Source organism: Papio anubis, chromosome 6 (assembly GCF_008728515.1).
Source record: "Papio anubis isolate 15944 chromosome 6, Panubis1.0, whole genome shotgun sequence".
Classification (NCBI taxonomy): Eukaryota; Metazoa; Chordata; class Mammalia; order Primates; family Cercopithecidae; genus Papio; species Papio anubis.
The window spans coordinates 140,973,588-140,987,554 of record NC_044981.1 but is presented as its reverse complement, the minus strand read 5'-3'; the positions used below and the strand labels follow the sequence as shown (position 1 = coordinate 140,987,554).

The 13,967-nt window shown below is 36.8% G+C and overlaps 1 non-coding gene across 1 annotated transcript; it reads left to right on the top strand.

The window, feature by feature from the left end:
• Positions 1 to 807: 807 nt before the first annotated feature.
• LOC116275618 lies at positions 808 to 971 on the top strand. Its single transcript, XR_004184721.1, has one exon. It is a non-coding gene; the product is annotated as a U1 spliceosomal RNA (small nuclear RNA).
• The last annotated feature ends 12,996 nt before the right edge of the window (positions 972 to 13,967 follow it).

Genomic DNA, 13,967 nt, shown 5'->3' with positions numbered 1-13,967 from the left:
ATTGAACTAAGAGAAAAGGAATACGTCGAGGCCATGAGGAAAAATGGCATGTTGAGAGAAGACACAACTTGAGAGAAGCGGAAGAATCACAGGTATTGAAGAGAGTAGGTCTTTGGATTTAAGATTTTTGCAAGTGGTAGAGTTCAATAAGTTTTAACTAAGAAAAGAGATTCTCAAATTCATAAGCAACTACTTTATGGTTTTCAGGCTTTTGTGGAGATCCAGAGACAGTGTCGCCTTTCTTAGTTGCTTAAGTAATTCTGCTGACAACCCTAAGATTTCGTAAAAGATTATTTCAGCTTTCATAAACTAAAATCTTTATAGAGTAACTTTGTTCCCTCTTGAGTATTGATGTTTGAAATAATGTAAAAATTATTTTAATTCAAATTTTTTGATGTTTCAGAATTTTATTAGCAGTGCTCACTTCTTTAACTGTTTTTTAAATTCTATCAAATACACTGAGTTTTTTGCCAGCATTTTACATTGTATTCAGTAGCTACAAAGTCTAAAGGGTAGAAAGTACAATCACCCCGTTCGGCTGAATCAACCATCATCGCAGACCTTGGACAGTGCAAACCACAAACAGTAATTTCCTGCTGCTAGAACTTGGCTGATGACAGTAACATCTTACAGTGAAAAATAATCATTCACAATTACAATAATCGAATAACCATTTTTATCCCGACATTCTGAGAATTGCACCCTAACAAGTTCTTTGAGATAATCATTCTAATATTTACATCAATTTATTTATAAGTTAATAAACAAAATTTATTCTAGTTAGTTGCAACTGCCAAAACCTGGCCTATACTTACCTGGCAGGGGAAATTCCATGATCACGAAAGTGGTTTTCCCAGGTCGAGGCTTAGCTATTGCACTCCAGATGTGCTGACCCCTGCGATTTCCCCAAATGTGGGAAACTCGAATGCATAATTTGTGGTGGTGGGGGACTGCATTCACACACACACACACACACACACACACACAAATCCAGGCCATTTAGAGTGTTTAAAGCAATGGAAGACCTTGATGTTACTGCTTGATTGCCTTGATTTATAGAACCTGCCTTAATTTGACTAAGAAAAGCCTAGCTATTGGGATACGGTAATTCATTGCGGGTTTAAACAAGGACAGATCTCTGATAGGATTTTTCACAGGGTGTATTTTTTAAATTGTAGACTAAAATGACATACCTAATCCAGTAAATGTGTTGTCTAAGCACATATTATTGACGATTATCAGAAATGCACCCCCATGCGATGAGAAAATGGTTTTATATACCCTAGCTCTACTGTAAGAGGCAAACTTTCATGTTGAAAAATATTTTAAGAGATACTGTTCTTCATCTTTTTCTTAAGCAGTAAAACTTGGGGAAGGCTGAAATAAGTATCTTCAGGTTCACGTCCCAGATCCCTGAACATGCCAGATAATCATCTAACACTGATTTTGTAATGTTCTGCCTTGCCTGGTTTTAAAATGTTACAAGGAAATATGTTTTTGTTACCCTTCTTGGAAGATTAATTTTCCTCTAATCTTTAATGCCATATACAATTTTATTTTTTATTATTACACTTTAAGTTCTAGGGCATATGTGCACAATGTGCAGGTTTGTTACATATGTATATATGTGCCATGTTGGTGTACTGCACCCATTAACTCGTCATTTACATTAGGTATATCTCCTAATGCTATCCCTCCCTCCTTCTCCCACCCCACGACAAGCCCCAGTGTATGATGTTCCTCATCCTGTGTCCAAGTGTTCTCATTGTTCAATTCCCACCTATGAGTGAGAACATGTAGTGTTTGGTTTTCTGTCCTTGCGATAGTTTGCGCAGAATGATGGTTTCCAGCTTCATCCATGTCCCTACAAAGGACATGAACTCATCCTTTTTTATGGCTGCATAGTATTCCATGGTGTATATGTGCCACATTTGCTTAATCCAGTCTATCATTGATGGACATTTGGGTTGGTTCCAAGTCTTTGCTATTGTGAATAGTGCCACAATAAACATATGTGTGCATGTGTCTTTATAGAAGCATGATTTATAATCCTTTGGGTATATTCTCAGTAATGGGATGGCTGGGTCAAATGGTATTTCTAGTTCTAGATCCTTGAGGATTCGCCACACTGTTTTCCACAATGGTTGAACTAGTTTACAATCCCACCAACAGTGTAAAAGTGTTCCTATTTCTCCACATTCTCTCCAGCACCTGTTGTTTCCTGACTTTTTAATGATTGGCATTCTAACTGGTGTGAGATGCTATCTCATTGTGGTTTTGATTTCCATTTCTCTGATGGCCAGTGATGATGAGCATTTTTTCATGTGTCTGATGGCTGCATAAATGTCTTCTTTTGAGAAATGTCTGTTCATATCCTTTGCCCACTTTTTGATGGGGTTGTTTGATTTTTTTCTTGTAAATGTGTTTAAGTTCTTTGTAGATTTTGGATATTAGCCCTTTGTCAGATGAGTAGATTGCAAAAATTTTCTTCCATTCTGTAGGTTGCCTGTTCACTCTGATGGCAGTTTTTTTCTGCTGTGCAGAAGCTCTTTAGTTTAATTAGATCCCATTTGTGAATTTTGGCTTTTGTTGCCATTGCTTTTGGTGTTTTAGAAATGAAGTCCTTGCCTATGCCTATATCCTGAATGGTATTGCCTAGATTTTCTTCTAGAGTTTTTATGGTTTTAGGTCTAACATTTAAATTTTTAATCCATCTTGAATTGATTTTTGTATAAGGTGGAAGGAAGGGATCCAGTTTCACCTTTCTACATATGGCTAGTCAGATTTCCTAGCACCATTCATTAAATAGGGAATCCTTTCTCCATTTCTTGTTTTTGTCAAGTTTGCCAAAGATCAGATGGTTGTAGATGTGTGGTATTATTTCTGAGGGCTCTGTTCTGTTCCATTGGTCTATATATCTGTTTTGGTACAAGTACCACGCTGTTTTGGTTACTGTAGCCTTATAGTATAGTTTGAAGTCAGGTAGCATGATGCCTCCAGCTTCGTTCCTTTGGCTTAGGATTGTCTTGGCAATGCGGGCTCTTTTTTGGTTCCATATGAACTTTAAAGCAGTTTTTTCCAATTCTGTGAAGAAAGTCATTGGTAGGTTGATGGGGATGATGTTGAATCTGTAAATTACCTTGGGCAGTATGGCCATTTTCATGATATTGATTCTTCCTATCCATGAGCATGGAATGTTCTTCCATTTGTTTGTGTCCTCTTTTATTTCACTGAGCAGTGGTTTGTAGTTCTCCTTGAAGAGGTCCTTCACATCCCTTATAAGTTGGAATCCTGGATATTTTATTCTCTTTGAAGCAATTGTGAATGGGAGTTCACTCATGATTTGGCTCTCTGTTTGTCTGTTACTGGTGTATAGGAATTCTTGTGATATTTGCACATTGATTTTGGATCCTGAGACTTTGCTGAAGTTGCTTATCAGCTTGAGGAGACTTTGGGCTGAGACGATGGGGTTTTCTAAATATACAATCATGTCATCTGCAAACAGGGAGACTTTGACTTCCTCTTTTCCTAATGAATAGCCTTTATTTTTTTCTCCTGCCTGATTGCCCTGGTCAGAACTTCCAACAGTATGTTGAAAAGGAGTGGTGAGAAAGTGCATCCCTATCTGTGCCAGTTTTCAAAGGGAATGTTTCCAGTTTTTGCCCATTCAGTATGATATTGGCTGTGGGTTTGTCATAAATAGTTCTTATTATTTTGAGATATGTTCCATCAATACCAAATTAATTGAGAGTTTTTAGCATGAAGGGCTGTTGAATTTTGTCAAAGGCCTTTTCTGCATCTATTGAGATAATCATGTGGTTTTTGTCTTTGTTTCTGTTTATTTGATGGATTACGTTTATTGATTTGCATATGTTGAACCAGCCTTGCATCCCAGGGATGAAGCCCACTTGATCACGGTGGATAAGCTTTTTGACGTGCTGCTGGATTTGGTTTGCCAGTATTTTACTGAGAATTTTAGCATCGATGTTCATCAGGGATATTGGTCTAAAATTCTCTTTTTTTATTGTGTCTCTGCCAGGCTTTGGTATCAGGATGATGTTGGCCTCATAAAATGAGTTAGGGAGGATTCCCTCCTTTTCTGTTGATTGGAATAGTTTCAGAAGGAATGGTACCAGCTCCTCCTTGTACCTCTGGTAGAATTTGGCTGTGAATCCATCTGGTCCTGGACTTTTTTTGGTTGGTAGCTATTAATTATCACTTCAATTTCAGAGCCTGTTATTGGTCTATTCAGGGATTCAACTTCTTCCTGGTTTAGTCTTGGGAGAGTGTATGTGTCCATTTCTTCTAGGTTTTCTAGTTTATTTGCATAGAGGTGTTTATAGTATTCTCTGATGGGAGTTTGTATTTCTGAGGGGTCGTGGTGATATCCCCTTTATCATTTTTTATTGTGTCTATTTGAATATTCTTCTCTCTTTTCTTCTTTATTAGTCTTGCTAGAGGTCTATCAATTTTGTTGATCTTTTCAAAAAACCAGCTCCTGGATTCATTGATATTTTGAAGGGTTTTTTGTGTCTCTATCTCTTTCAGTTCTGCTCTGATCTTACTTATTTCTTGCCTTCTGCTAGCTTTTGAATGTGTTTGCTCTTGTTTCTCTAGTTCTTTTTATTGTGATGTCAATTTTAGATCTTTCCAGCTTTCTCTTGTGGGCATTTAGTGCTATAAATTTCCCTCTGCATACTGCTTTAAATGTGTCCCAGAGATTCTGGTATGTTGTGTCTTCGTTCTCATTCATTTCAAAGGACATATTTATTTCTGCCTTCATTTCATGATGTACCCAGTAGTCATTCAGGAGCAGGTTGTTCAGTTTCCATGTAGTTGAGTGGTTATGAGTGAGTTTCTTAATCCTGAGTTCTAGTTTGATTGCACTGTGGTCTGAGAGACAGTTTGTTATAATTTCTGTTCTTTTACATTTGCTGAAGAGTGCTTTACTTCCAGCTATGTGGTCAGTTTTGTAATAAGTGTGATGTGGTGCTGAGAAGAATGTATATTCTGTTGATTTGGGGTGGAGAGTTCTGTATATGTCTATTAGGTCTGCTTGGTGCAGAACTAAGTTCAATTCCTGGATATCCTTGTTAACTTTCTGTCTCATTTATCTGTCTAATGTTGACAGTGTGGTGTGGAAGTCGCCCATTATTATTGTGTGGTGGTCTAAGTCTCTTTGTAGGTCTCTAAGGACTTACTTTATGAATCTGGGTGTTCCTGTATTGGGTGCATATATATTTAGGATAATTAGTTCTTCTTTTTGAGTTGATCCCTTTACCATTATGTAATGGACTTCTTGTCTTTTCTGATCTTTGTTGGTTTAAAGTCTGTTTTATCAGAGACTAGGATTGCAACCCCTGCTTTCCTTTGTTTTCCTTTTGCTTGGTAGATATTCCTCCATCCCTTTATTTTGAGCCTATAGTGTGTACAGCACACTGATGGGTCTTGACTGTTTATCCAGTTTGCCAGTCTGTGTCTTTTAATTGGAGCATTTAGCCCATTACACTTAAGGTTAATATTGTTATGTGTGAATCTGATCCTGTCATTATGATGTTAGCTGGTTATTTTGCTTGTTAGTTGATGCAGTTTCTTCCTAGTATCGATGGTCTTTACAATTTGGTGTGTTTTTGCAGTGACTGGTGCTGGTTGTTCCTTTCCATGTTTAGTGCTTCCTTCAGGAGCTTTTGTAAGGCAGGCCTACTGGTGGACAAAAATCTCTCAGCATTTGCTTTTCGGTAAAGGATTTTATTTCTCCTTAACTTATGAAGCTTAGTTTGGCTGGATATGAAATTTTGGGTTGAAAATTATTTTCGTTAAGAATGTTAAATATTGGCCCCCACTCTCTTCTGGCTTGTAGAGTTTCTGCCAAGAGATCTGCCGTTAGTCTGATGGGCTTCCCTTTGTGGGTAACCCAATCTTTCTCTCTGGCTGCCCTTAACATTTTTTCCTTCATTTCAACTTTGGTGAATCTGGCAATTAAGTGTCTTGGAGTTGCTCTTCTTGAGGAGTATCTTTGTAGCATTCTCTGTATTTCCTGAATTTGAATGTTGGCCTGCCTTACTAGGTTGGGGAAGTTCTCCTGGATAATATCCTGCAGAGGGTTTTCCAACTTGGTTCCATTCTCCCCGTCACTTTCTGGTACACCAGACGTACATTTGGTCTTATCACATAGTCCCATATTTCTTGGAGGTTTTGTTTGTTTCTTTTTACTCTTTTTTCCCTAAACTTCTCTTCTTGCTTCATTTCATTCATTTGATCTTCAATCACTGATACCCTTTCTTCCACTTGATCGAATCGGCTACTGAAGCTTGTGCACGCGTCACGTAGTTCTCATGCCATGGTTTTCAGCTCCATCAGGTCATTTAAGGTCTTCTCTACATTGTTTATTCTAGTTAGCCATTTGTCTAATTTTTCTTCGAGGTTTTTAGCTTCTTTGCGAAGGGTTTGAATATCCTCCTTTAGTTCGGAGAAGTTTGTTATTACCGATCGTCTGAAGCCTTTTTCTCTCAACTCATCAAAGTCATTCTCCATCCAGCTTTGTTCTGTTGCTGGCAAGGAACTGTGTTACTTTAGAGAAGAAAAGGCACTCTGTTTTAAAATTTTTCAGCTTTTCTGTTCTGGTTTCTCCCCATCTTTGTGGTTTTATCTACCTTTGGTCTTTGATGATGGTGACGTACAGATGGGGTTTTGGTGTGGATGTCCTTTCTGTTTGTTAGTTTTCCTTCTTACAGTAAGGACCCTCGGCTGCAGGTCTGTTGGAGTTTGCTGGAGGTCCACTCCAGATGCTGTTTGCTGGGTATCACCAGTGGAGGCTGCACAGCAGCAAATATTGCAGAATGGAAAATGTTGCTGCCTGATCCTTCCTCTGGAAGCTTCGACTCAGAGGGGCACCTGGCTGTATGAGGTATCAGTTGGCCCCTACTGGGAGGTGTCTCCCAGTTAGGCTAATCGGGGTTTGGGGGCCCACTTGAGGAGGCAGTCTGTCTGTTCTCAGATCTCAAACTCCATGCTGGGAGAACCACTACGCTCTTCAAAGCTGTCAGACAGGGACATTTAAGTCTACAGAAGTTTCTGCTGCCCTTTGATTAGCTATGCCCTACCCCCAGAGGTGGAGTCTATAGAAGCAGGCAGGCCTCTTTGAGCTGCGGTGGGCTCCACCTAGTTCGAACTTCCTGGCCACTTTGTTTACCTACTCAAGCCTCAGCAATGGTGGGTGCCCCTCCCCAAGCCTTGCTGCCACCTTGCAGTTCGACCTCAGACTGCTGTGCTAGCAGTGAGCAAGGCTTTGTGGGCACGGGACCCTCCAAGTCAGGCACATCATATAATCTCCTGGTGTACCGTTTGCTAAGATAGTTGGAAAAGCACAGTATTAGCGTGGGAGTGACCCGATTTTCCAGGTGCCATCTGTCAGGGCTTTCCTTGGGTAGGAAAGGGAATTCCCCAGCCCCTGGAGCTTCCCAGATGAGGCAATTCCTTGTGCTGCTTCAGCTCACACTCTGTGGGCTGCACCCACTGTCCTGCACCCACTGTCTGACAAGCCCCAGTGAGATGAACCCAATACCTCAGTTGGAAATGCAGAAATCACCCATCTTCTGTGTTGCTCACACTGGGAGCTGTAGACTGGAACTGTTCCTATTCAGCCATCTTGGAACCGCGATGCCATATATAATTCTTAAGATACCCATGTTGAAATTTTTCTATTACTATGTAATGGAACTTTATATCTTGTAATAAAAATATATGCCATCCACAACAGATAATATTTTATATACATAAGGAGTGAGATGGCTTTAGCTACTGGAAGAAGAATTCGTTACCACATCCAGAAGAATCCATTCATTCTGAGTAATAAGAAGATAGAAAACACAAAGCAGGCTGGACACAGTGGCTCACGCCGGTAATCCTAGGATTTGGGGAGGCTGAGATGGGTGGATCATCTGAGGTCAGGTGTTTGAGACCATCCTATCCAACATAGTGAAAGCTCATCTCTATTAACAATATAAAATTAGCCTGGCGTGGTGGTGTATGCCTGTAATCTCAACTGCTTGGGAGACTGAGGAGGGAGAATCACTGGAACCCAGAAGGTGGAGGTTGCAGTGAGCTGAGATTGTACCACTGCACTCCAGCCTGGACAACAAAAGTTAAACTCCATATCAAAAAAAAAAAAGAAAAAAAAAAGAAGAAAAGAAAAGAAAATATGAAGCAAAACTATTTTTAAAAGTAAAATCACATCTTTAAACAATGGCAACTGGTTTTCGTGTTATATGTCATGAAGAAAAATGTGACCTACTTAAAAATATTTTACCAGATTCCCAAGTATCTTATAAACTATTATTAAATCCAGATTTTGTTTATTGTTATTGTTTCTTTTGAGCTTATTTTTCATTCACGTTTCATTATTTGGCAACAGACTTAACCAATGTATTTATTCTGTAATCTAGAATTAACTCATTGTAGTTTACAAATGCAAATCTTGATGTTAATATATTTTATATTGGGACAAAACTCAGAAATATATAGGCTGTGTGTGTGTATTACTTATTTTATCAAAATTAAAAAATTATAATTGTCATATTTTCAAGGCATAGTACTTATATTTGATTAAGTACAATATCTTTCAAACTTATTTTTAAAACTAAGTCTAATTTATTCATGATATTACCCATTGGAGAATAAGCATCAAAAGTATCACACCGCAATAATGCCTTTATGCTATATATCAAGCAAATGAAACTACATTTATTATGAAACAATTTTTACAACATTAACTGTTAGGAAAATTGAGAAGGAAAAATATTTTTTACTATAGAGCTTTATTTATTGTAAAAACTTGCTATGCTATAACTTGACAAAGCAGAAGACTGGAAAAAAATGGGTGGTTTTTCAAATGGGATATTTTAGCCCTGAGATCAAAAGGAAACAAGCCAGACTTATTAATAAAAGGCATAACAGAAGCTGCTATGAGTAAAAACAGAGCATAACATTGATCATTACTTAATTCATCAGGCATATGTTTTTCACTCACATCACAGTTTAGGTGGATTTTTGCCAACCAGTCTTTCACTTGATGCTTTGGGATCCTGGCTTCTCTGTCTTGTGTTGCTGCAATCTTCCAGTGACTCCTCAGTGTCCTCTGCTAGATCCTGTGCGTTTAGTCACCCAATAAGGCAAAGAGCAAAAGTGAGGAGTATTATGTAGGAGGCCTTCTAACCAGGTTTTATAGTGGTACACATCACTTTCATCCACATTCATTTATACAGAACCAGGCAGACGGCCTGACCTAATTTAAAGGGGGAAGTCACACCTTCAGAATTCCTACGAAGAAGAGGAAATGGATTGATGAGTATTATGGTTTGAACTGTGTTCTCCCTAAAAGGGTATGTTGAAGTCCTAATTCTTAGTATCTTCGAATGAGATCTTATTTGGAGATAAGGATTTTACAGAGGTAAATCAAGTTAAAATGAGGTCAGCAGCATGGTTCATTAATTAAGTGTGACTGTTGTCCCTGTAGAAAGAGAAAACCCTGGGCACAAAAGCAGTCACAAAGAGAGAAACCCAAGTGAAGAAACACAGCAAGAAGACAACCATCTAAAGCCAGGCATTTAGAGGCTAGGAAGGAGGCCAGGACAGAGCCTTTCCTAGAAGAAGGGAGCATGCTTCAGAGGCAGCATGGCCATGCTGGCACCTTGATATCAGGTTTGGCCTCCTGAACTGTGAGACAACAAATTTCTATTCTTCTAAACCACCCAGCCTATGAAACTCTGATACAGCCTGCACCACCTCATCACCCAACCCCTGCCCAGCAAACTAATACATGACCTGTCTTTCTCTCGTTTGCCACATTTCCATTTCCGATAGCCTCAGGCTTGTTTATTCAGAAAAACCTTCCCTAAGAAACCAACCAACTAAAAGTTCTGGGTATAATATGTATAAGCCTTCTTAAAAGCATCAAAGAACGGATAAAGTAAGAAAATAGCAGGCCAAAATGTAAGAAAAGTCATGAAACCGTAGTACCAGAGCAACAAAGGTATTAATACTTTTGTGCTGATGACATTTGAGATATAAGTAAACTAGCATAAATTTTGGCAGGTCGTCAGGATGAGGATATAGGAGATAGGTTCTAGAAGAACTAGAACCTATCCAAGTTGGAGAGTCTAATACAGGGCTGCCCAATAGAAATATAATGCAACTTACATATATATTTTTAAATGTTCTAATAGCCACATTTTCAAAAGTGAAAAACAAGTAAATCTAACTTTAATAACATATTAACATTAAACTCAATATGCTCAAAATATTTCAATGTGTAATTAATAGAAAAATTTATAAGTTAGTTGTATTCCTTTTTGTAGTAAGATATTAAGAACCATTCTGGCCAGGCATAGTAGCATGTGCCTAAAGTTCCAGCTGTTTAGAAGGCTGAAGCAGGAGCATCACTTGAGCCCAGGAGTCTGAGGCTAGGCTAGGCAACATAGCAAGACTTCATCTCTAAAAAAAATGAAAACTAAAAAACAAAAGTGCCCCATATTTTACACTGCCAACATATATCAAGTCCGAACAGTCACATTTCAAGCCAAAAGACTGCAGTATTTGACAGCATAGAAATAAACACTTAAAAGGCACAAATTATCAGGCTAAATAAAAAAACAAGACTTAAATATATACTATCATCATAAATAAACTTTAAGTAGATTCAAATAGATTAAAGATAAAATAATAGGGCTTGCACTTAAACCAAACGGAATAGCATCCCCACAATAGATAAAGTATAGAAAATAGTAGTTATCAAGACACTAGGCTCAAGTGATGAAGGACAGTGATTGCTCAGACATAGGAAACAAATGAGGTGAGCCTGATGAGTATCCGGCTGACTGCCTGAAGAAAGTTTCCAGTTGTGGAACAAGAAAGAGATCCACAAGGAATCCTATCGTCTCTCTGAATTGAGGAGATGGATCTAGGAGTTGAGGAAAGGTTAGACAACCAGAATTCACAGAGGAAAGTACCGGAGGGAAGAAAGCTACACTGAAAGAGAGCTGCAGAGACCTGTAGAAAGGCCCTTGACAAGAACTAAGTACCGACAAGCACATGCATACTACAAAACTACCTGAGGTCAGAGAAAGAACCATTAGAAAGTATGAAAGAGGAAAATTCTTGAAGCTCAAACCAACCAGAGTAAAAATTCTCATAATTCATGAAGATTTGGAAACAGTCCACAGAAGAGTTCTGACCCCTGGAGTGGGGGAAAATTAAGTCTAGACTAAACACTGCTCTGGTCCTGCGTAACAAAAACTTAAAAACAAAATAAAAAATAATCAAAATATTTCTAAGTAATTTAGCTGCATCCAAGAACAAAGTTCAGGAACACTTGTGGTAATATAAAAATATTCAGACCACAACAAGAAAAAGATGTAGAATGTCTGGCATCCAATAAAAAATGAGCAGGCACGCAAAGAAACAATATGATAAAATATACTGTGAAGAGGAAAATCAATGAATCGAAACCAATCCAGAAATTACCAGTTGATAGAATTAATAAAGACAATAAAAGTTCTAACTGTATTTCATATTTTAAAAAACTAAAAGAAAGATTAAGCATAAAATACGTACAGACATAGAAGTAAAATACCACATAAACTTTGAAAGATTAAAAATCATGTAAAAAGTAAAAAATACACAATAGCATAAATAACAGATTAACAAATGCAAAATAAAGTATTAGTAAACTAGAAAATATAACTGCAGAAAATATTTAAAATGATAATCAGATAGAATAAAGGCTGAAAATATAATAAATATAACAAGTGGAGTACTAGTGTGCTATGAAATAATTTGTAGCCTTAATATATATGTAATTGAAGTCTTTGAAAGAGAGAAGGGTGTGAGTGGACAGAAAAAATATTTAAAGAAATTAGGTGGAAGGTTTTACAAATTTGAGGAAAACAATTACCCTTCACATCCAAGAAGCACAACAGATTCCAAGCAAAAGAAACATGCAAAAAAAATTACACTAAATTAGGACATCATCAAATTGCTTAAAATTGAAATAAGAAATGATAGCAGAATTATCACTGGAAGTAATGCAAGCCAGAAGACAGCAGAACATCAGCCAAGTACAGAAAAAAATAAAATAAAATATCAATCAATAATTCCTCACCCTGCAAAAATAAAGAGCATTAACACTGAAAATATTTTATATTATTTTTGTGGGGTTATATAAAGCTATTTGCAATAGAACTCTTCTTGACTGTTCTTTAAAACAGAAAAACAAAAATGATCCTAAGCAAAGAATACAGTTTTTTCTCGAAAATTTATCAATTAAATATTTCTTAATTTAAGAATTAGAGAATGAGAGTTGATAATGTTTACTATTCATGAATAAAGCATTACAAGTTGTAATGGAAATTAATAAAAGTAATCACTAATGCTACTTTAATGAGGATAATAGTATTTCATCACTTTTTAAGCTGGCAGGAAGACTTTACATAACAGCTGTCTATGTCTCTTGTATTTTTCTTTGTAATAAAATATACATTAGCAAATGTAACAGACACATCTTCTGGCACATGAAAAATCACTTAAAAAATAAGTAGATGGGGCAGTTTTCTTCAACTATACCCACTTTTAAGTAGTAAATCCTTGAGATGTGTTCCTCTTCTGAATATTTTAAAGGGATCTATTACCTGTATGGTCTCTTCTTTTTGACAGTAAGGTAGTGACCATAAATATTCATGAGGATCACCCATTCACTTTCTACTTTTTCAGAATACTTAAGGACATCCTTCTGGTTTGAGACTTTGTGGAGACAGCAAAAGTATATGTTGCTTAGTGAACCCATATGTGGAATAGACAGTTCATTACCAGTCACTATGTATACCATGAACTTCAACTAACACACAAAATCAACTAAATGTTCTGGCATTAACCGTTGCTATTTCTTCGGAAAACGTTAGCCTCAGAAGCATTGAGTGAATTGTCTTATCATCCATATCACATTCTTTCATTATTCCAGAATTGACTAATTTTCTATCCTGGTATATAATGATCATAAATTCTGATAACAAAATTAATCTTCAAACTATGGAATGTTTTCTAGCCTCTCTGTTAAAAATCCAAAGTTTGTCAATTAAAATTTATATGTAGTCTATCAAATATATCTCCCTTGATCTATTTCTTTTCCCAATTTTTGCTCTACAAATATATGAAATATTGAAATTTCAGAAAGGATGCTTATTACTAAAAATGAAAACATTTTAATAATTTCTACAGAATGCTTATGACTTCTTTGGTTTTGATAGGAAGTCTTAAGAATCTCTATAATTTTACAAATTGTGAGTAGGGTGTGGGAGAATATATTCCAGGCTATTTCTTGAAGACGATTTTTTTTTCTGAAGAACTTGTTTCTAAGATGACTTCTAATTTTCCTCCACTGAAATATTATCTCAACTTATTCGCTATTTCTTTTGATAATGTAAATTCACAATACTATCAAGATGGTGTTTAAGCTTTTCTGACTACAGATAGGCTTTCAATGACAGTTTGTTAAATTGCTGCTAAGCAAGATGGTACTACCATTAAAACAGGGTTACAAAGGCTGAACACTGAAATGAGGCCTTAGGGGAAGGCGCAGATAGAGGCTTGAGAGTGAAGATCATGAATCAAACCTAAGAAAAGTGACTTTGACAGTCTCATTTAAGGTTAAGTTTGATCTTCCCTCTGTATATTTTAAGGAAAAAGAAGTGTATCAAATTAGCATGTGAATTGTCATAAAACATTTTCAAATATGTATTATGTTACAGTGTATTGGCAGTGATATTATACAAACATAAAAAGAATGTAACTTAATTCCTAAACATTTAATCTTAACTTACAAGTTTAAATTTTGAAATAAATATTATTGTTAATTACCTAAACTTTTCCTGTGTTGAATGTTTATTACATACAACTGAAGAAAGCAAACAGGTGCG